The sequence below is a fragment of the Carcharhinus amblyrhynchos genome, chromosome 7 (genome assembly GCF_965287045.1).
Source record: "Carcharhinus amblyrhynchos chromosome 7, sCarAmb.v2.hapA, whole genome shotgun sequence".
Lineage (NCBI taxonomy): Eukaryota > Metazoa > Chordata > Chondrichthyes > Carcharhiniformes > Carcharhinidae > Carcharhinus > Carcharhinus amblyrhynchos.
In genome coordinates, this window is record NC_137330.1 from 26,460,141 (window position 1) to 26,481,648 (window position 21,508).

General features: G+C 42.7%; 1 long non-coding RNA gene across 3 annotated transcripts in view; it reads left to right on the forward strand.

The window, feature by feature from the left end:
* The first annotated feature begins 79 nt into the window (after positions 1 to 79).
* The window catches only part of LOC145344834 (uncharacterized), a 40,963-nt gene continuing 19,534 nt past the window's right edge, over positions 80 to 21,508 (forward strand). For 2 of the 3 annotated variants that reach the window (XR_013886988.1, XR_013886987.1), the window contains exons 1-2: positions 80 to 393; positions 10,513 to 10,672. This is a non-coding gene — a long non-coding RNA (uncharacterized LOC145344834). The remainder of the gene's footprint in view (positions 394 to 10,512; positions 10,673 to 21,508) is intronic. The other variant, XR_013886989.1, reaches the window with a different exon arrangement.

Sequence of the window (21,508 nt, forward strand, 5' to 3'; positions counted from 1 at the left end):
CACCAAGAAGAGTATCAAATACCGGTGGTTTATATAGCAAGCTGTACGCCTATGTGCAGTGGGTGTGAGGGCGATCTGGCTGCGACATCTGTCACCCCATTGATCGCTAGGGTTGATTCGGCTGATCTGGCTGGCTAGGCGGGTGTCCCCCTTCCCTCACAGCTCCATGTGCGTCCCTCCCGAAGCTCAGCGCTCGGTCGCAGAGGATGACCCCCTAGAAGAGGACCGCTCCGCCGGTCTAGGGTATATGACGTAGCTACACTCCCCTGCTAGGCTAAACCTCCAAGACCATTTGTAGGATGACGTAGGGAAGTCAAGCTCCAAGACTTCAGACACATCCAAATCAGGCACTGCACGTGGCAGTCTGCCGTTCTTTTCATCTTTTAACAAGAAGTAAGTTTTTTTTCATTCTCCTCTTCATTTCCCCCGTTTCTCGTTTAATTTATTGCATTTTACTTGTACTTTTTTAAAAATCCAGATCGCCAGATAAGGACAGATGAATAACGATGCAAATCACTGTTAAAATAAATAATGCGACTGGAGGAATAATTAATTTGTGCTTCAAAAAAAATACAATTCAAAGAAACATGTTTTGTAATTTTCTAATTTTGTAATACTTTCTAATTTTCCACTTGGTTTCCCTTTCGATTCAGTACCTTGCAAATAAAATGATACAATTTATATGCTATCTGACTGGATTAAAATTTCCTTTCTGATACAGACTGTCCAAGAACCATAGAGCTAAAAGTTACAATTCAGAAGGAGGTCATTTGGCCCACCTTGTCCATGCCAGCCCAAGGACACACAGGTGCGCTGTCTAATCCCACCTTCCTGTGTCCTGCCCATAACCATGTGGTGCACAACACTTAAGGTGCAGATCCAGGCACTGTTTAAAAGAGTTTAGGGCCTCTGCTGCCAGTACCAGCTAAGGCAGAGAATTCCAGATAATCCCCTACTCCCGCATAAAAAATCTCCCTCCTACCCCCTCTACACTTCTTGCCACTTACCTTGAATCTATGTCCCCTTGTTCCAGAATTCTCCACCAAGGGAAATCTTGTCCACTCCGTCTCTTCCCCTCATAATTCTGTTTACCTCAATCAAGTACTGTTGGATGTTGGAACTGGGTTACGTAGGGCACTGGACAGTGTCTTTTGTGAAGAAACATTTAGTGCAGGAAGAATGTCATTAGGAATAATAATGGTTCATGCTGAATGCCTCCTAAATGTGAAAACACTTACGATGAAATAATTTGATTATGCTCTTCAGTTTCCTTTAGGCTATCACAAACGGTCAAAATGGGAAAGAAGGCTGTCCCAAAGGCTCAGAAAATTTTGCCAACCAGTACCCAAGCTGGACAGACCAGGAAAGCCTCAGGTCCCATATATGATCGATAGTGAGTTAGCCAGTTTCCAGCTAAGATTTTGTTTTGCAGATTGTGTTGAGCACATTTACCTCCAGTCATACTAAGGTCCCTTCCCTGATTTGTTTCCTGTTATGTTGATTATTTCTGCTTCTTATTTCAGAAAATGTATAATTAGAATATTTGATTATTTAATTAGATTTTTTAAAATAGACTGAACTTCAAATACCTCAATAAATCACTTTGACAGGTGGCCCCCAAACCAGGTGAGGTTAGCTGTCAGGTCTCCAAAGATGTGGCGATGCCTGCGTCGGACTGGGGTAAACGCAATAAGAAGTCTTACACCACCAGGTTAAAGTCCAACAGGTTTATTTGGTAGCAAAAGCCATTTGCTTTCAGAGCGATTGCTGCTCCTTTGTCAGGTGAGTGAGATTTCAGTTCACAAACAGGGCATATAAAGACACAAACTCAATTTACAAAATAGGAGTTGGAATGTGAGTCTTTACAGGTAATCAAGTCTTAAAGGTACAGACAATGTGAGTGGAGAGAGCATTAAGTACAGGTTAAAGAGATGTCTGTTATCTCCAGACAGGCCAGTTAGTGAGATTTTGCAAGCCCAGGCAAGTGTTACAGATAGTGTGACATGAACCCAAGAATGGATTCCCTTGTATTTGCTTCTCTTGTCCTTCTAGATGGTGGTTATGAGTTTGGAAGGTGCCATCTAAGGAGTCTTGGTGAGTTCCTGCAGCGCATCTTGTAGATGGTACGCACTGAAACATAAAGACTTTTATGTTCAATTTCTTTCATCATAAAGGATAGCATTCCATTAACCTTCTTAATTAGTTTGTGTAGTCACAAACTAACTTTTTGTGAATCATATATTAGATCTTAGATCTGTGCATCTCATAATTGTGCAGTCATTCTCCACTTAAGTAATACCCCACTTCTTTATTCTTCATGCCAAAATGAATAACTTCACATTTTCCCATGATACCCCATCTGCCAGATTTGTGACCACTTACTTCACCTATATCTGTTTTCAATCTACTTCAGTCCACTTGACAACATGCTTCCCTACCTGTCTTTGTGTCATCTGCAAATTTAACTACCAGACCTTTGCTTCTCTCATCTAACTGTGTAAAATTGTAAAAAGCTAAGGCCCTAACACAGGCCCTTGTGGAATTCCATTCATTACATCCTGCCAATCAGAAAAAGACCCATTTATACATACTACCTGTTTTCTGCCTGCCAGCCAATCTTCAATCCATGCTAATATTTTACCCCCAAACCATAAGCACCTTTACGCAGGTACCTTATCAAATGCCTTCTGCAAATCTAAGTACAGTACACCAGGCTCTTTTTATCCACAGTGCAAGCAACTTCTTCAAAGAATTCCACTAAGTTCGTTAAACATGATTTCCCATTCAAAATACCATGCACACTCTTGCCAGTTATGTTAAGTTTTGCTAGATGCCCAGCTTTAACCTCCTGAAGAGGGAAGGTGATGGCCTAAAGATATTATCACAAGACTATTAATCCAGAAACTCAACTATTGTTCTGGGGATCCGGGTTCAGATCCTACCATGGCCACCATGAAACTGTTATTGATTATCAGAAAAATCTGTCTGGTTCATTAATGTTCTTTAGAATACGAAATCTGCTGCCCTTACCTGGTCTGGTCTACATGGGACTCCAGAGCCACAGCAATGTGGTTGGTTCTCAACTGCCATCTGAAATGGTCTAGCAAGCTTTCAGTTCTATCAGTCGCTACAAAGTCAGTGAAAAGGAATGAAAACGAACGGACCACCTGGCATCAACCTAGGCACCGGAAGAGACAATGGCAAAACAGCTTTGATGACCCTGCAAAGTCCTCCTTACTAATGTGTGGGGGCTAGTGCCAAAATTGGGAGAGCTATCTCACAGACCAGTCAAGCAACAACCTGACATAGTCATTCTCACAGAATCATACCTTACAGATAACACCTCAGACACTACCATTTCCATCCTGGGCTAGAGCCCTGCGCGGCACAGTGGTATACAGTCAGGATGGAGTTGCCCTGGGAGTCCTTAACAATGACTCCTGACCCCATAAAGTCTCATGGACAAGGAAACCTCTTTCTGGCTACTATGTACCGTCCTTCTTCGACTGATGAATCAGCATATTTCCATGTTGACCAACACTTGGAGGAAGCACCGAGGGTGGCAAGGATGGGTGGGAGATATCAATGTCCACCACCAAGACTGGCCCAGGAGCAGCACTACTGATCGAGCTGGTTGGGTCTCAAAGGATACAACTGCTGGACTGGATCTGCAGCAGGCAGTGAGGGAACCAACAAGAGGGAAGAACTTGACCTCATCCTCACCAGTCTACTGGCTGCAGATGCATCTCTCCACAAAACTATCAGTAAGAGTGACCACTGCACAGTCCTTGTGGAGATGAATTCTCGCATTCAGTTTGAGCGTAACCTCCATTGTGTTGTGTGGCACTATCATTGCGCTAAATGAGACAGACTTTGAACAGATCTAGCAACTCCTCACTGGGAATCCGTAAGGCATTGTGGACCATCAACGGTAGCGGAACTGTACTCTAGCACAATCTGCAACTACATGACCCAGCATATCCCCCACTCAACCATTATCTTCAAGGCAGGGGATCAATCCTGGTTCAATGGAGAGTGCAGGAGGGCATGCCAGGAGCAGAATTGGGCATACCTGGTGTCAAACTGGTGAAGCTACCAAACAGGATTACTTGCATGCCGGACAGCATAAATAGCAAGTGATAGACAGAGCTAAGCGATTCCACAACCAATGGATCAAATCTAAACACTGCAGACCTGCCCCATCCAGTCATGAATGGTGGTGGACAATTAAACAACTCACTGGAGGAGGAGCCTCCACAAACATTCCCATCCGTAATGATGGAGGAACCCAGCACATCAGTGCAAAAGATAAGGCTGAAGTACTTGCAGCAATCTTAAGCCAAACGTGCCGAGTGGATGATCCATCTCGGCCTCCTCCAGTGGTCCCATAATGTCAGATGCCAGTCTCCAGCCAATCTGATTCACTCCACCTGATGTCAATACACGATTGGAGGCACTGGATACTGCAAAGAGAGGGGGCTCTGATAATATTCCAGCAATTGTACTTGTGCTCCAGAACTTGTCATTCCCCTAGCCAAGCTCTTCCAGTACAGTTTTGACACTGGTATCTACTCGCACATGTGGAAAATTGCCTTGGTGTGTCCTGTAGACAAAATGCATGACAAATCCAACCCGGCCAATTACCGCCCAGTTAGTCTACTTTTGATCATCAGTAAAGCGATAGGAGGGATCATGAACAGTGTTGTCAAGCAGCACCTAGTCAGCAGTAGCCTGCTCAGTGACACCCTGTTTGCAGGGTCACTCAGCTCCTGACCTCATTACAGCCTTGGTTCAAACATGGACAAAAGAGCTGAATTCCAGAGGTGAGAATGACAGCTCTTGACAGTAAGGCCGCATTTGACTGAAACTGGAATCAATGGGTGTCAAACTCCTGACTGGTTGGAGTCATACCTGGCATAGAGGAAGATGGTTGTGGTTGTGGAGATTCAGTCATCTCAGCTCCAGGGCATCTCTTCAGGTGTGCCTCAGGATATTGTTCTAGGCTCAACCGTCTTCAGCTGCTCCATCAATGACCTTCCCTTCATCATAAGGTCAGAAATGGGAATGTTCTCTGATGATTGCACAATGTTCAGCATCATTTGCAACTCTTCAGATACTGAAGCAGTCCATGTTTGAATGCAACAAGATCTGGACAATTTCCAAGCTTGGGCTGACAAGTGGCAAGTAACATTCATACTTCACAAATGCCAAGCAATAACCATCACCAATAGGAGACACTCTAAACACCACCCCTTGACATTCAGTGGTGTTAGCATCACTGAATCCCCCACAGTCAACAAGCTTGGGGTTGCCATTGACCAGAAACTCAACTGAACTCACCACATAAACACAGTGGCTACAAGAGCAGGTCAGAAGCTAGGAATAATGTGGTGAGTAACTCAGTTACTGACTCCCCAAAGCCTGCACACCATCTACAAGACACAAGCCAAGGGTGCAATTGCGTATTCCCCACTTGCCTAGATCAACATCCAGGACTAAACAGCCTACTTGAGTGGCACCACATCTACAAACATTTGAATTCTCCACCACCAATGCTCAATAGCAGCAGAGTGTATGATCAACAAGATGCACTATAGCAATTCACCAAAGATCCTTAGGCAGTGCCTTCAAAACCCAGGACCACTTCCATCTGGAAAGACAAGGGTAGCAGATATATGGGAACACCACCACCTGCAAATTCCCCTCTAAGTTGCTCACCATCCTGACTTGGAAATGTATCCTTTATAGTTGCTGGGTCAAAATCCTGGAATTCTCTCCGTAATGACATTATGGGTCAACCCACAGCATGCAGACTGCAGCTTTCAAGAAGATAGTACATCACCACCTTCTCAAGGGCAACTAGAGATGGGCAATAAATGCTGGCCAGCCATTGACACTCATGTCCAATGAGTGAATTTTAAAAAGTGATCGACTCCACATCTTCCCCACAGCAAATGTTGTGCGAAAAGGCCTATTGTTTCCTGTTTTCTGTCTCCCTCCCTTCTTGAATAGAGGGGTCACATTTGCTACTTACCAGCCTGATGGAACCTTTCCAGATTAGCAATTTTTGGATAATGAGCACCACTGCATTTGTTACCTCATTAGCCACCATTTTAAGATCCTAAGATGAAGTCCATCAGGACCTGGAGATTTGTCAACTTGCAGTTCCATCAGTTTACTCACTATCACTTCCCTAGCAAATGTTTTTCTCTCCACCTCCTGATTTACAGTTTGAAAGGGAGAAGAGTGGGTCTAAGACCAGCTTTTAAACTTGAAAGGCAACTATATGGGCATGAAAGCTGAGCTAGGTAAAGAGAACTGAGGATAAGTCACTGGCAAAGCAATGGTAGCTATTTAAGTGGATGCTTCAACACACAGCATAAATATATTTCTCCGATTATAAAGCAGCGTAGAAATGGTACATCAAATCCATTTTTGAGATGAACTGCTTATGAAAAAAAATTGAGCAGATTGGGCCTATACCCAATGGAGGATAGAAGAATGAAGGGTGACATTGAAATATATAAGATTTTGTGGCAACATGACAGTGTAGATACCAGAAAAATGATTCCACTTGAATACAGTTGAAGAAAACATTTCTCTTTTAACACTGAGATGAGGAGCATTTTTCTTCTCTCAGAGAGTTGTTAGTTTGTGGACTTCTCTTTCCCAAAGAGCAGTGGAGGGTAAAGTTATTCAAGGCAGAGTTAGACAAATTCTTGATCAATGGGGAAGTCAAGGATTACAGATGACTGACAGAAAGTGGAATTGAGACATTAGGTCAGCCATGAATTGATTGAATGGTAGAACAGGCTCGAGGAGCCAAATGGCCTTCTCCCAATCTTCCATCGTATGTTCCTACATCCTCCCAACTTTCAGCAAAACACAGCTCCACTCATCCAGTGCGCCACTTGAGACAGGCTTCACAGCCTGGTAAATACCCAAACCTTATGTTTCCTTAGTTTGTCATAATAGGATAAGTTTATCGTTTATGTTTTCTTAACTTTATAATGTTCAGGTCTTGGCAATAGATTTTCTGAAGAAGATGTGATAGAGGCTAATGCTGGGAAAAATTAAACTAGTTTGCAATCAGTTCACTCACAACAGAACAACAAAACTCTGCTAGATAATTTGTTCAACATCTGATTTTGCTGGAATTGTTACATGAAACAATTCAAAGAAAGAAACTTGCATTTAGCCATGAGCAGAAATTTCCTCCAATATTAGGATGACTGAAGCCCCAACCCATCCAGCACAAACTCCAGTCTCCAGTCATGGACTTCATTAATCCCTCTGGCAACCTTCTGAGACTGAGCCAGGCTGTTCACAACCTTAGTATTGTATTTAAGTGAGAGATAGGCACAGGAGCAATAATACCACCTATTACCATATCCCAGTGTCAGTTCATTTGCTGCTGGTCCGTTCCTTTACTACCCCTAGGCTTGGCTATTACGATACAATGTTCCAGGAATGGCTGACCTCTCGTCTTCCACCCTCCAGAAACTTAAGATTGTTCGTAGTCATACCTTAAATGCACATATTCTCATTCACTCGTGCATGAGTGAATGAGAATATCATTCACTCATATCAGGGCCGGGGGAAAGGCCCTGGTTAAGGTACTCTGTTAGAGAGTGAGTACAGACTCAATGGGCCAAATGACCTCTTCTGCATTGTAGGGATTCTAGGATTATACAGTCAGTGATAATTTAAAATATAGTCACTGTTGTAATGTAGGTGAATACTGGAGCAGGCACTCAAGAGTAGGGCCTCACTAGGGATTAATTTCTCTTCTAATTAATACTCAGTCAGACGTTTAAGCCATTTTAAACAAGAGGACAACTATCAAAACCTGGATTAACCTTAAAGATTGGTTACATACATGAAGAACAACACTTTGCACCCAATGTCTCATTGTATAAAACCAGAACTTACTGTGAGTGAAAAGGCCTCCCCCAATCCTGTGCTCTAATCCCCTTCCTGCTCTCCAAAGCCGATTGACTTCTAATGCCGTCACTTCACTCATTAATTGGCTAATAAACCGCTTGAGGTTAGTGCAGGCAACTGGTGGTGGCACAGTGGCAGAGTGGTTCACTCTGGTCAGCATCACAGCACTAGGAACTCGGGTTCAGTTCCAGCTTTGGGTGTCTGTGTGGAGTTTGCACATTCTCCCCATGTCTGCATGGGTTTCCTCCAGGTGCTCCGGTTTCCTCCAGCAGTTCAAAGTTGTGTATGTTAATAGATTAGCCATGTCAAATTGCACTTAATGTCCCAATCTGTCTCAGTTAGATGGATTAGCCATGTTAAATGTATGGGGTTACAGGGATAAGGTAGGGGGAGTGGGTCTGAGTGGATACTCTATCAGAGATTTGGTGCAGACTCGCTAGGCTGAATGGCCTCTTCTGCACTTTAGGGATTTTATGAACTATTGATTGGCTAGGACTCTGTCAATAGTGCTGTTGAATGGACTCACCCTTGTAGAAAATTGAAATAAGTGATATTCCTATTTATTAACTTTCAAATAATGGAAAAATGGAAACCATACATAGTGGAGTTAATATCCCCATAATTGAGCTTGTCAAAATAAATGTAAGGCAATAAACCAAGTACGTTTAATGATCATTTGGGATCAATTAAGTCAGGAACATTTGCAGGGGGTTCATTATACTCATGAATTATGCATCTCTCCAGCATTTGTGGAGTTGTGAGGGATGGATGAACTTAAACAAACTCTGAGGACAATCTTTATGTTTTTCTTTTATATAGAAAGCTCTTTGTAAGTTTCCTCATATCCAGCAACATTTTCCAGTGAGAATATGTATGTGTAGCTTGTTTTCAGCTCCTGCCTAAGGCTGCAGCTGAGTCAGCTGTGAGAAAAGATATAAAAGTGTGGTGGGTTCTTGTAACATCTGATTTCCATTCTATCTTTCAGGGGCGCTTCCTTAACTCCCGTCAGCTTTCTCCCCAGTGCCTGCTGGAGATCTAAAATTAATTTAATGGGTAATTGTGCAGAGGACCTCTTGTCCCACTGCATCAGTATACTGCACCGCTGAGCTGCCTCTAGTCCTCTCAAATCCATCAGCAAGACCAGTGAACAAATTGGATTTCAAGTGAAAAAAAGTTAGGAAGAGGTCACTTTAATCACTGGCTATCACAAGGGAACCACTGAACTAAAGGTGAAATTGTGTAGGGTTGGAATTAAACAAACGTAGCGCTGCTTTTAAAAAGGGGAACAATTCAGACCAAGAGGCTCAATGGTTTAACATCAGTAACAGATAAAACAATGATAATTATTGAAGGATTGCCCAGAGGAGCATTCCATAACAATGACAAAGAAATGGCTAGCAAGAATTTCAAATGGTAATGTTTCAGCTGGAAAACACCTTTAACATCTTTGAGAGAATTAGGGGAATAATAGACTGCAGATAGTATCACTTGTTTGGAGTTTCCAAAACATTCAGGAACTCTTCCAGTTGTAGGGTTTTTCATTAAGCTAAAAGTCACATATCCAGCCTGAAATGAGGATTGGTTGAGAAGTTTGTCAAAAATAAACAAATTTGTCCAAGAAGGAAGCAGTTCATAAAGTTTAAAGTATCAAGTAATGTATTTACAGAAAATAAATAAATCTAAACATTCATCAGTGTACATGTTGTGGGAGTCTCACGGCTATTTGGCTATGGTGTGCCCCACTCCTCTTAACAGATCAGGCGACACTCAGAGTTCAAGTTTAAATCTTTATTCGAGCTATAGCAAGGGAACCAACCTCCCACCATGTGGTTTGCAGGTTTCCAGAACAAAGGATTACAATGGCAATTATACCTTCAGGCTCAGTTACAAGTGATTTACATTCACTAATCAAAAACTAATATTTAAATTTGCTATTATCTATAAACCTATTACAATCAATAATCCCACTTACGATACTTGACATATGTGATTTCAGTTAACCAGTTACAGCATCAATAAGCTGACCTAATTACAATATCTGAGTACTAATAAGGTATATCTACATAATATGCTATCCGATTGTTAATGAGGCACACATTCAAAATCAGTGACTGTCTGTAACTGTTATCTGAACCAGTGGCTTGAGACTCCCTTGTGGTTACCAACATTATCGTCTTTGTCCATTACTTTATGCAGTCACAGCTGCTTCACAGAAATTCTTGCAGCATTGCTCTGATTTTTAACTTTCACATGGATGTTTGTATTTAAAATGCTTTATCCAATGGTATATGGCAGAAAAAAAAGTTGAAGTTATCTGTCAATAATGAAATCATGTTCAATGCAACTTCCTAAATTTAACACAAATAGTGCAAAGTTAAGAGACGACCTATTGAGCTTTGGAATGAGTTGTTGATATAAATGATGACATAAATTACACCACCTTCGGATCTGAGGAGTAATAACTTCACATCAACCCAATACCTGACATCAGAAAATCCGTGCCCATGAAAGCACCATTGCGATAAGTTGTTAATGTTCTCCAGGAATGTTTTATTGGTTTTGTTGCAGACATATTTACAGATGTTTGGTAACAGTTTAATCTGGTGTGGAACAAGTGCAGAGTCTGTCCAAGATTCCAAAATGTTAATGCAGCGGGACTGAATCGCAATGCCATTGCAACATTCATTGATTGAGGAAGACTTGTGCTCACTGAACACGCACAAATCAGGTAGCGAAATGACTGACCATTGGTGATAATTCAAATTTTTCTGCTTCCGTCAGGAGTTTCTGTACTTCAGCAGCCTGATTGCAAACATTGTTTAATCTGTCCTCTGGAAACTCAACCTTAAGGGTAGGAAGGGCGTGGAATGCCCTGCCTGCAGCAGTTGTGGACTCGCCAACTTTAAGGGCGTTCAAATGGTCAGTGGATAGGCATGTGGGTAACATTGGAATAGCTTAGGTTAGAGGGTCATTAGATTGATTCCACTGGTCGGCGCAACGTCAAGGGCTGAAGGGCCTGTACTGTGCTGTAATGTTCTAAGTTCCATGTTCTTAACTTACTGAAAAATAACAGGGAGAGAGAAGAGGCTGCTAACATTAAAGAATCAGCAGGCTTTTTGGAGTGTGGTTCCATGCTGGAGAAAGTAGCAAACCTTCTTCTGAACTCCATAATAATTTCTCATTGCTAATCAAATTTTCATCCACAAATGCACGGCATCATTCTGGTCAATTGACTGTGGACCCTTTCAAAGTCACGATACCTTTCCTGAATATGCAGAACTGGAATTGGAGTCATCTGCCCCTTAAAAGAAAATATAAAAGTTACAAATGAAGTATCCTCTGTTCTATTGTTTGTGAATTGTAAAGAGCGTATGACCGTGGCCAAACCTTTGTACAGCTCCCCTCCTAAGGATTTATTTATTTTGTTATCATTTTATTTATATTGATGATTGCTTTTTCAATCTGATTGGTTACCTTGCTGTTAATTCCATAATTAGTTGCTCTTCAATGATCATTGTGGTTCATATTCATTGGGACGTTCTAATAGAAACAAATGATATTCAAATTCCAGTTAAGAAACAGCAGTCAGGCACATTCTATTGCATCTAAATCATGCTGATAATATCTTTTGGATGTTATATTCCACTGAGGCTACCTCCACTGTCTCAGAGGGATGTAAAATAGTCTATCTGAAAAAGGGAGGAGTTCTTTATTACATTGCAGGGGAAACTTGCTGTGCACAAACTGGCAGCTATTGTTTCTCAAGGTACAACAATGACTGCACTTCAAAAGATACCTCATTAACTATAAAGCATGTTGAGATGTCCTCGGGTCATGTAAGAGGCTATATAAATGCAGTTTTTAAAACTTTCAAACTCTCAATTGACTTCTGGGCTCTGTAAATGAATACTATACTGTCAAACATTTCCTCTTTAACTGATAATGATCTAACAGGCCAACAGTCCCAAGGTTCATGCTTCATTTTGTGTCGACGTTCTTGAATCTTGAAGCATTTATCTTGCAGTGATGATGCTCCGAAAAAAAGTGGAACATGTCTAAGTTGTCAATCACGTTCTTTAGGATCTTAGGATGTACCAAACCAGGCCCATGTAGTTAGTTAGTTCTTTCTGTCTTCGGAGTGCCTGCGTTATTGGCCGGTCCCCATACGATGGCTTTTTTTCTTTAATTTTACTCTTCCATGCCATGGAAGCTTCATTGGCTAGGCCAGCATTTGTGGCCATCTTCATCACTCTTGGGAAGATGGTGTTGGTGAGCTGCATTCATGAACTGCTGCAGTCCATGTGCCACAGTGCTATTAGGAAGAAAACTCCAGGAGTTTGACTCAGTGACAGTGAAGATGATGCGTAACGTGGAGGGGAACTTGCAGTTCATGGTGTTCCATGCTGCCCTTGTCCTTCTAGATGGTAGAGTTGGTGGCTTTGCAGGGTGCTTTCGAAGGAGGCTTTGCGAATTGCTGCGTGGCATCTTGTAGATGGTACACACTGCTGCTACTGTGCATCAGTGTGGAAGGGAGTGAATGTTTAAGGTGGTGGATCAGCTGTTGATCAAGTGGATACTTTGTCCTGAATTGTGTTGATTGGAATTGGAGCTGGGTAAGTGGAGAGTGTCCCATCACATCCCTGATTTCTGCCTTGTAGATGGCAGGCAGATTTTGCGGAGTCAGGAGGTGAGTTATTCATCATAGTATTCCCAACCTCTGATCACTCTTGAAGCCACCGTGTTTATATATTTATATCTTGTTGTCTGTGGGTGAAGTGACTGGACACCTCTACACTCATGTTCATTAGTGAATACTGATGTGAAAAATAGATCTCTTCATTATTGTCAGTTGTTTTCTAGCTCTGTATTATCTCCTACTGAAGACTGGAATGAGAATGACTGTGTGCCATTGATTAACAACAGCACTATCATCATTAATGTAGATCCCATTGTTTTACAATGATTGCTTTGGTGTTAATGTGATTTGCCACCTATGAGTAATGGATGGTGCTGCACACCAAGTTCTGGTGTGAAGCTTCCCACAGTTCCTGCAATGGCTGGCTTTTTCAAAATAATGGCTGGAGTGAGAAACCGCCATGATTTTCCCTGCAATTCCAGTTCCCGCTATCTACCAGTGTCTCTGTTCGGGTGGTTCCCTGTAGAGAGATCCTGCCGGCTGATGCTGGCTAACATATTCTCAACAATAACAACCATGGCCTTTTTCTCAAGGCTGCAATCAAAGACTGGATTACACGCTGTCTGCTCTGATTGTGCACTTGTTGCTCCCACTCTCCCCTTTCATGCTCTGTTTTGATGCCTTTGATGAAGGCAAGCTTTGTTGGAATTCATTTTACTCGACACTGGAATCTCATTTCACAAAGGCAGCAGCTGAAGCAAATGCATTCCGAGAGCGTTTTCTATAAGTCAATAAATAAAGGAATTACCGAGGTGCAAATTTATTGAAGAGCCTGTCAGGGTAGTGGAGTCTTTTGGGATTGCGGATGCTGGTTAGGTGCAGCTGCCATTTTGCGAGTTGCTCAAGGCCCAGGTGAAGCTCAAAGTTTCAAGTCTCATCAAATGGCCGAACCAGCCAATTCTCAGAGGTGATGGAGGGAGAGCCAGGACCTTGAGGGACAATGGCTGCTTCCAGGCGGAGGAGGATCCTTTGGGAAGAAGGCTTGTGTTTCCAGCAAGCAAACATCAGGAAGATAAAGGGAAACCACCTCATGGACTCTTTTTCCCTAGTCATATCACTTGTTGAATTTGAACATGGGAGCCTTTTACAAGCAATTGAAGAAGGAAGTGGATGCCTGTGAGATGTGGGACAATGAATAAAGCCCTTTGGTGGATCAATACCATATCCATTGAATGTCCCAAAATAAGCTGTGTTATTCTTAATAACACCAGGCTAAAGTCCAGGAAGTTTATTTGGTAGTAAACGCCACTAGCTTTCGGGGCTCTGCCCCTTCGTAAGGTGAGTGGGGAATCACCTAACAAAGGGGCAGAGACCCGAAAGCTAGTGGCATTTACTACCAAATAAACCTGTTGGACTTTAACCTGATGTTGTGAGATTTCTTACTGTGTTTAGCCCAGTCCAACGCCAGCATCTCCACATTATTCTTAATGACACAGTAAGAAATGCCACACCAGGTTAAAGTCCAACAGGTTTATGTGGAATCATGAGCTTTTGGAGTGCTGCTCCCTCTTCAGGCGAGCGGAGATTATTCACAAACACGACATATTGCGAACTAACCATCACTCATCCCATGAAGGAGCAGCGCTTCGAAAGTTCGTGATTCCAAACAAGCCTGTTGGACTTTAACCTGGTGTTGTGACACTTCTTACTGTGCCCACCGCTGTCCAACACCGGCATCTCCACATTGTTCTTAATGACCCCACTGGTACTGACAAATGGTTAACATGATAGCCCCAGTACAGGCGGCTCCTCATGATAGATATCAGGACCATCCAGCTTTGCTTGGAAAGCATTGGAGGTTTCACATGAGCCACTGCCACCACCCATTCCCCCTTCCCCATCATAAAAACATATCTCCCCATCTGTAATATCAAAAATATAACTAATTTAAAAAATTGTTCAAAAATTGGAATTAAACTTTCTTTTAATGACTCTATGCATTTTCTCTTAGGTTGCCTGGGAACACTGTCCAGGAGATTAAACTTTGATAACTTCAGGGAAACTTTAAATTAACCTGAGAAGGGAGGAAGAGGTCAGAGGTTGAACTGGAACATTGCACCGAGGATAGAGCAACTGATTTGGTCATTAAGGTGCAACAAAATGGCATTTGGCATGTTTGGGTTTCAGGAAGGAGAGACCATGGAATATATTTGTGGATTTAGTGCTCTCAATGGAAGGGAGATGGGATCTCCAGCGTCAAGGCTGTAGTCAGAGTTGACAGGGGGCACAGGGGTTGCCGACAGCTTGTTGTTTGAGTGACTAGTGCAATCTGATTGAGTAGAAATATTTTTGTTAGGAAGAAGTGTTTGATTGGCAAGGTAACAATAGTGAAAAGGAACCAATTAGAAAGCGAAAAATATTGATCTCATACAGCGAAATGTCGTATACTTACAGAGCTTACAGACCACAGGCTATAAGACTACACACGAACCAAACGAGACAGAATACAATGAGGATAGCAGGAAATATGGACACGACTGTCACCAGATACGAGATATTTTGTTATATAGCAAAATAAATAACGATCAATTTTAATAATGACAGAACTGTGATTTTCAAATGTTGAGTATTCAATTTGCCGAGGTACTATTTTTGAGAAAGATTAAAATGTATAAGCAATATGGATTATTATCATGTTCACCTTTGCGTATTCCCCTTACCAACTTAAACTAACTACTGATTAAAGAGGAAAAATGAGTGATTATTCATGTTTGTAAATGGCAGACAGCATGCATTCAGATCCCTGACACACATCACCAATGGGTGAGGTTAACTGCAGGCAGTGTGTACTTGGCAACTTAAGCCTGACATTGATTACAAGTTTAAGATCAACAGATTTGCTATTTCTGATTGCGTCCAATTTCTTCAGAAAGCAGTCAACGAGCACCATCTGCCGGATTTCACTAAAAGTACAAAAAAGAGAAGGATAATGTTCACTCGAGGCATCTTTTAACTTTATAAAGCGATACTGCAGATACTTAGTGGCAGGGTATCACTCTAGAAGATCTAAAACTCAATTTCCTTTATCAATACATTTGAGAACTTTATGCAGTGTACAATAAATGATATTTAAAATGACCCATTGGAAAACCGTGCTCTTTCATTAGTAAGGACATCTTACTTTTATTTACCTTTTAACTATTTACAACAGTTTGAAAGTATGGTTTGAAACATATTTCTGCAAAATCCCAAATTATAAATAGGGAATATGTTGGGAGGAGATTAAATGTGACACACCCACAGGTTTGTTTCTGCCTCAGCGGATGTGTTCTGTAAAACACCTGGTAGCCATCCACCTTTAACTCTCTGTAATTCAGTAGATTACTGCTAACAAAGCCAGTGTTGCACAGTGCATTCACTGGGCTTTCTCAATTGTGTAAATACTACTCGCATTATGTGGGGTTGAAGACCTTGAATTTCTGCGAAGTGAATTTCTATTCTGAAGCAGACAATGGCCTGGTTGAATAAATTCCCAGTATAATCCTGTGTGGTGTATATGTAAGCAATTACCTTGTACCTTTATATGTATCTGATAGAAAACTGCATTCAAAAGGATAGCAAGTTGAGCAGGTATAAAATGGACTGCTGGATTGCTATTGTCTATTTCAGAACCACTAGAGAAACAGGACACCATTGTAGAATTTTACAACACTGAAAGAGGACACTGGGCTCCTTCTAACCTCTGCTCGTCTTCAGATGAACAATTCTATTCCTTGTACTTCATTATAATTTTCCACCTACCTACCTTTTCAAAACTGTGATGGATTTTTCCTCCATCACTCCTTTATGAACAGCACCTTGTGTTCTAACCACCCTCTGCAGAATAAAAGAATACCTAATCCCTCAGCTACTTTGGGTGTGCTCCCAAAACCAATGATTAAAACAGGTCCATCCAATGAAAGTTACACACCTGACTAGAACTGAAGGTAAATTAGAGACACAGCAAGTTCTATAGCGAAAGTCCCACTCCGTACTCGGACCATGATTTGTTTTAAGGAGAGATCCAATCAGGGCAAAAGAGGGGCAGCAACAGAGCTAATTAGCTTCTGTGAGAGTTAACGTTGAGAGATGTGGTAAGGATGATACAAACGCTCAAATTCTACTGCCCTGCCCCCCTCGGAATTGGAGTAGGCAGACAATGGAAATGTCCATTGATCTTGGACAGGAATTTGCTCGAGCAAGGCTGCTGCTTCACAGCTCCACGGTCCTGGGTTCAATTCCCAGCTCGGGGGTCACTGTCTGTGTGGAGTTTGCACATTCTCCTCATGTCTGCGTGAGTTTCCTCTGGGTGCTCCGTATTCCTCCCACAACCCAAAGACGTGTGGGTCAGGTTGATTGGCCATGCTAAGAAATTGCCCCTTAGTGTCCAGGGATGTGTAGGTTAGGGGGATTAGTGGGTATAATATGTAGGGATATGGGGGTAGGGCCTGGGTGGGATTGTGTTCGGTGCAGACTCAGTGGGCTGAAGGGCCTCTTTCTGCACTGTAGGGTTCTGTGATTCTATGAAGGCTGTAAAATACCACCCAAAGAGTCGACAAGATGAATACAGAGAGATTAAGGGAGTAGGCAAAAACTTGGCAGATGGAATAGAATGTAGGGAGATGCAAAGTTGTAGAAACATAGAAACATAGAAGATAGGAGCAGAAGGAGGCCATTTGGCCCTTAAAGCCTGCTCTGCCATTCATCTTGATCATGGCTGATCATCCAACTCAATAGCCTAATCCTGCTTTCTCCCATAATCTTTGAGCCCATTTGTCCCAAGTGCTATATCTAGGCACCTCTTGAATGCATTCAATGGAAATGTTTGATATCAACTACTTCTCATGGTAATGAATTCTACAAGCTCACCACTCTTTGGGTGAAGAAATGTCTCCTCACCTCCGTCCTAAATGGTCTACCTTGTACCCTCAGACTGTGACCCACGGATCTGGACTCCCCCACTATTGGGAACATCCTCCCTGCATTTACCCTGTCTAGTCCTGTTAGAATTTTATAAGTCTCTATGACATCCCCCCGATTCATCTGAACTCCAATGAAAACAATCCTAACCTAATCAATCTCTCCTCATACAGTCCCATCATCCCCGCAACCAGTCTGGTAAACCTTTGCTGCACTCCCTCAAGAGCAAGAACATCTTCCTCAGAAAAGGAGACCAAAATTACACACAATACTCCAGATGTGGCCTGACAAAGGCCCTGTATAGTTGCAACGACACATCCCTGCTCCTGTACACGAAACCTCTCGCAATGAAAGCCAACATACCACTTGCCTTCTTTACTGCTTGCTGCACCTGCGTGCTTACCTTCAGCGAAGGGCACCCTAGTCCTGCTGCACATTCCCCTCTCCCAATTTCAGATAGTAATCTGCCCTCTTGTTTTTGTTTCCAAAGTGAATAACCTCACATTTATCCAAATTATACTGCATCTGCCATTGATTTGCCCACTCACCCAATCTGTCCAGATCATGCTGAAGGATCTCTGCATCCTCATCCTAGTTCACCTTCCCCACCCAACTTGGTATCATCTGCAAACTGTGAGACATTACAGTTTGTTCCTTCATCCAAATCATTAATATACATTGTGAATAGCTGGGGCCCCACCACGGATCCCTATTGCATCCCAGTAGTTACTGCCTGCCAGTTTGAAAAGGACCCATTAATTCCGACTCTGTGTTTCGTCTCTGCCAACCAGTTTTCTATCCATCGCAATACACTTCCCCCAATCCCATGCACTTTAATCTTGTACAATAATCTTTTATGTTCGACTTTGTCAAACACTTTCTGAAAGTCCAAATATATCACATGCTCTCTCATGTAAGCTCTACAAATTCCATCTTTAAAGAATTCCAACAGATTTGTTAAGCATGATTTCCCCTTCATAGATCCATGCTGTCTCTGTCTGATCCTGCCACTGCTTTCTAAATGCTCTGCTATAAAGTCTTTGATAATGGAGTCAAGAATTTTTCTCACTACCAATTTAGGCTTACTGTTCTTTGTCGGAAGAATAAAGGAGCTGAATATAACTTAAATGGAGCGATATTTAAATGGAGGGTGGCACAGTGGTTAGCGCCTGCTGCCTCACATCGACAGGGACCTGGGTTCAATTTCAGCCTCAGGTCACAGTGTGGAGTTTGCATGTTAGAAACATAAAACGGTATAGCACAGTAAAGGCCCTTCGGCCCTCAATGTTGTGCCGAGCTATGTCCAAACCCAAGATCAAGCTTTCCCACTCCCTGTCATTCTGGTGTGTTCCATGTGCCCATCCAATAACCGCTTGAAAGTTCCTAAAGTCCTAAGATTCCACTATCACAACAGGCAGTGCATTCCACTCTCTGAGTGAAGAATCTACCTCGGGCACCCCTCCTATATCTCCCACCATAAACCTTATAGTTATGGCCCCTAGTAACAGCTACATCCACCCGAGGAATGTTCTCCCTGTGTCTGCGTGGGTTTCCTCCAGGGGCGCTGGTTTCCTCCCACAGTCCAAAGGTGTTTAGGTTTGGGGGATTGGCTAAATTGCCCTTTAATGTTCCAAGTTGTGTGGGTTAGTGAAGTAAATCATAGAACCAGAGAACCATACAGTGCAGAAGGAGGCCATTCTGCCCATCAAGCCTGCACTGACCAGGCCCGTTCCCGTAACCCCATGCATTTACCCTGCTGGTCTCTCTGACACTAAGGGGCAGTTTGGCATGGCCAATCCACCTAACCCGCACATTGTTGGACTGTGTGAGGTTACAGGGATAGGACAGGGTATGGGCCTCGGCAAGATGCTCTGACAGAGAGTTAGTGCCGACTTGATGGGCCGAATGGCCACCTTCTGCACTGTAGGGATTTTATGATTCTATGAAAATAAGGGTTTGGTCAACATTTAAGTGCGCTTGTTGGTTGGCAAGATTGGGTATGCCACCTTGTTTTTAATGCCAGCTGGTTCACAGGCTCTGGTAATGCAATAAAATGTTTCCAGAAAACTGTTTATTAGTTTCTCTATCTGTTTAATCCAAAAGTGCTCTTTTAAATAGCAAACTCCTGCTTCCATTTCCCACCATGGTCCTAGCAATGCTGGATATGAGAGACCCTCAGGCATCCCTGGCACCCTCAGGATGTGCGTGAGGGGAATATGTTGTACAGTGTATTTCCTTTCTGCTTGTTTTATGAAAATATCTAACATGCCAGCATACTTGCAATCTGGCTATTGTGAAACAACTAGAAATTACCATTGGGATATAATTCTGGGTCACTTACACTATTACTCACACGCTGTGCAAGAATTTCAGGGACATTAACAACTTAGATTTGTGTCTGAAACTATTTTAAAAGAAAAGTCAAGATGGGAGTGCTCAGAGCTAGAGGGATGGGGAACCTGGGGGAAGGGCTGGAACAGAAAGGGGCAGCACGGTAGCACAGTGGTTAGCTCCAGGGACCTGGGTTCGATTCCCGGCTTGGCTCACTGTGTGTGCGGAGTTTGCACATTCTCCTCGTGTCTGTGTTGGTTTCCTCCGGGTGCTCCGGTTTCCTCCCACGGTCCAAAGATGTGCGGGTTAGGTTGATTGGCCATGCTAAAATTGACCATAGATGCATAGGTTAGAGGATTAGTGGGTAAAATGTGTATGGATGCGGGGGTAGGGCTTGGGTGGGATTGTGGTCGGTGCAGACTCGATGGGCCGAATGGCCTTCTTCTATACTGTAGCGTTTCTATGATGAAAAAGGGTAAGAAGCAACAGAGCTCACCACATGGCCATTGTCAGTCTTAAGAATTAAGAATCAAAGGGATTCCCAAGCTTGTGCCAGCTGCTGTTGGAAATTATGGTGGATGGGGTAGAAGAGAATGTTTTTGAGGGGATGAATAATCCTAACAAACAGGAGTCTCGGGTCATCGTTTCTCATCAAATTATAGAATCCCTACAGGGCAGAAAGTGGCCATTTGGCCAATTAAGTCTGCACCAACAACAATCCCACCCATGCTCTATCCCCGTAACCCTGTGTATTTATCCTGATAATCCCCCTGACATTAAGGAGCAATTTAGCATGGCCAACAACCTAACCCGCACACCTTTGGACTGTGGGAGGAAAACGGGGCACCCTGAGGAAACCCACGCAGACACAGGGAGAATGTGCAGACTCCACACGGACAGTGACCCGAAATCGGAGTTGAACCCGGGTCCCTGGCGCTGTGAGGCAGCAGGTGCTAACCTCTGTGCCACCGTGCCACCAGGATAATTTGTTCCTCGTCATTGGCAGTAGTTAATGTCTGCCCAGTACTGAAAAAGTGTGTGATATAATTATAGAGTTAACATCACTGCCAATTACCGAGCCAGAATAATATATAGTTAAAAAGAAGAGTTAAGACAAGAGTTAATAAGAGTTACTTTTCTCGGTTGAGCCGGAGTGGCACACAATTCTAGCAAAGGTGTTTAATATTCTGTCAAATAACCTCAGCTGAAAGAAGCTGAGCCATTGCCAGACTGAGAATAAAATTCCAGGCTATTTGGAGAGATACAGATATAAATGATCAAATACTCTGAGGGATCTTATGTCGTGTTGGAATCAGAGCTTCTGTGAACACTGCTAGTCACAGTTGAATAGCCCTGGAATTTTACTCAATTGCTTTCTGAATCCAGTGAGAAATTTTGCCTGAAAGTGAAAGTGTTTAATCATATTAAAAGTTTAATGGATAACTTTTCATTACTGTCAAGTAGTCAAAGAAATGCTACGACAGTATAGGCCTTGGATATCGAAAGGTCGGAACAGAAGTAGGCCATTCAGCCCCTTAAACCTATTCTGCCATGCAAACAAATACTAATAACAACTAAAGGCTCATCCATCTGCCCTGGTTCCTTAAGTCTTAACACCCTTTACACAACAAACATCTA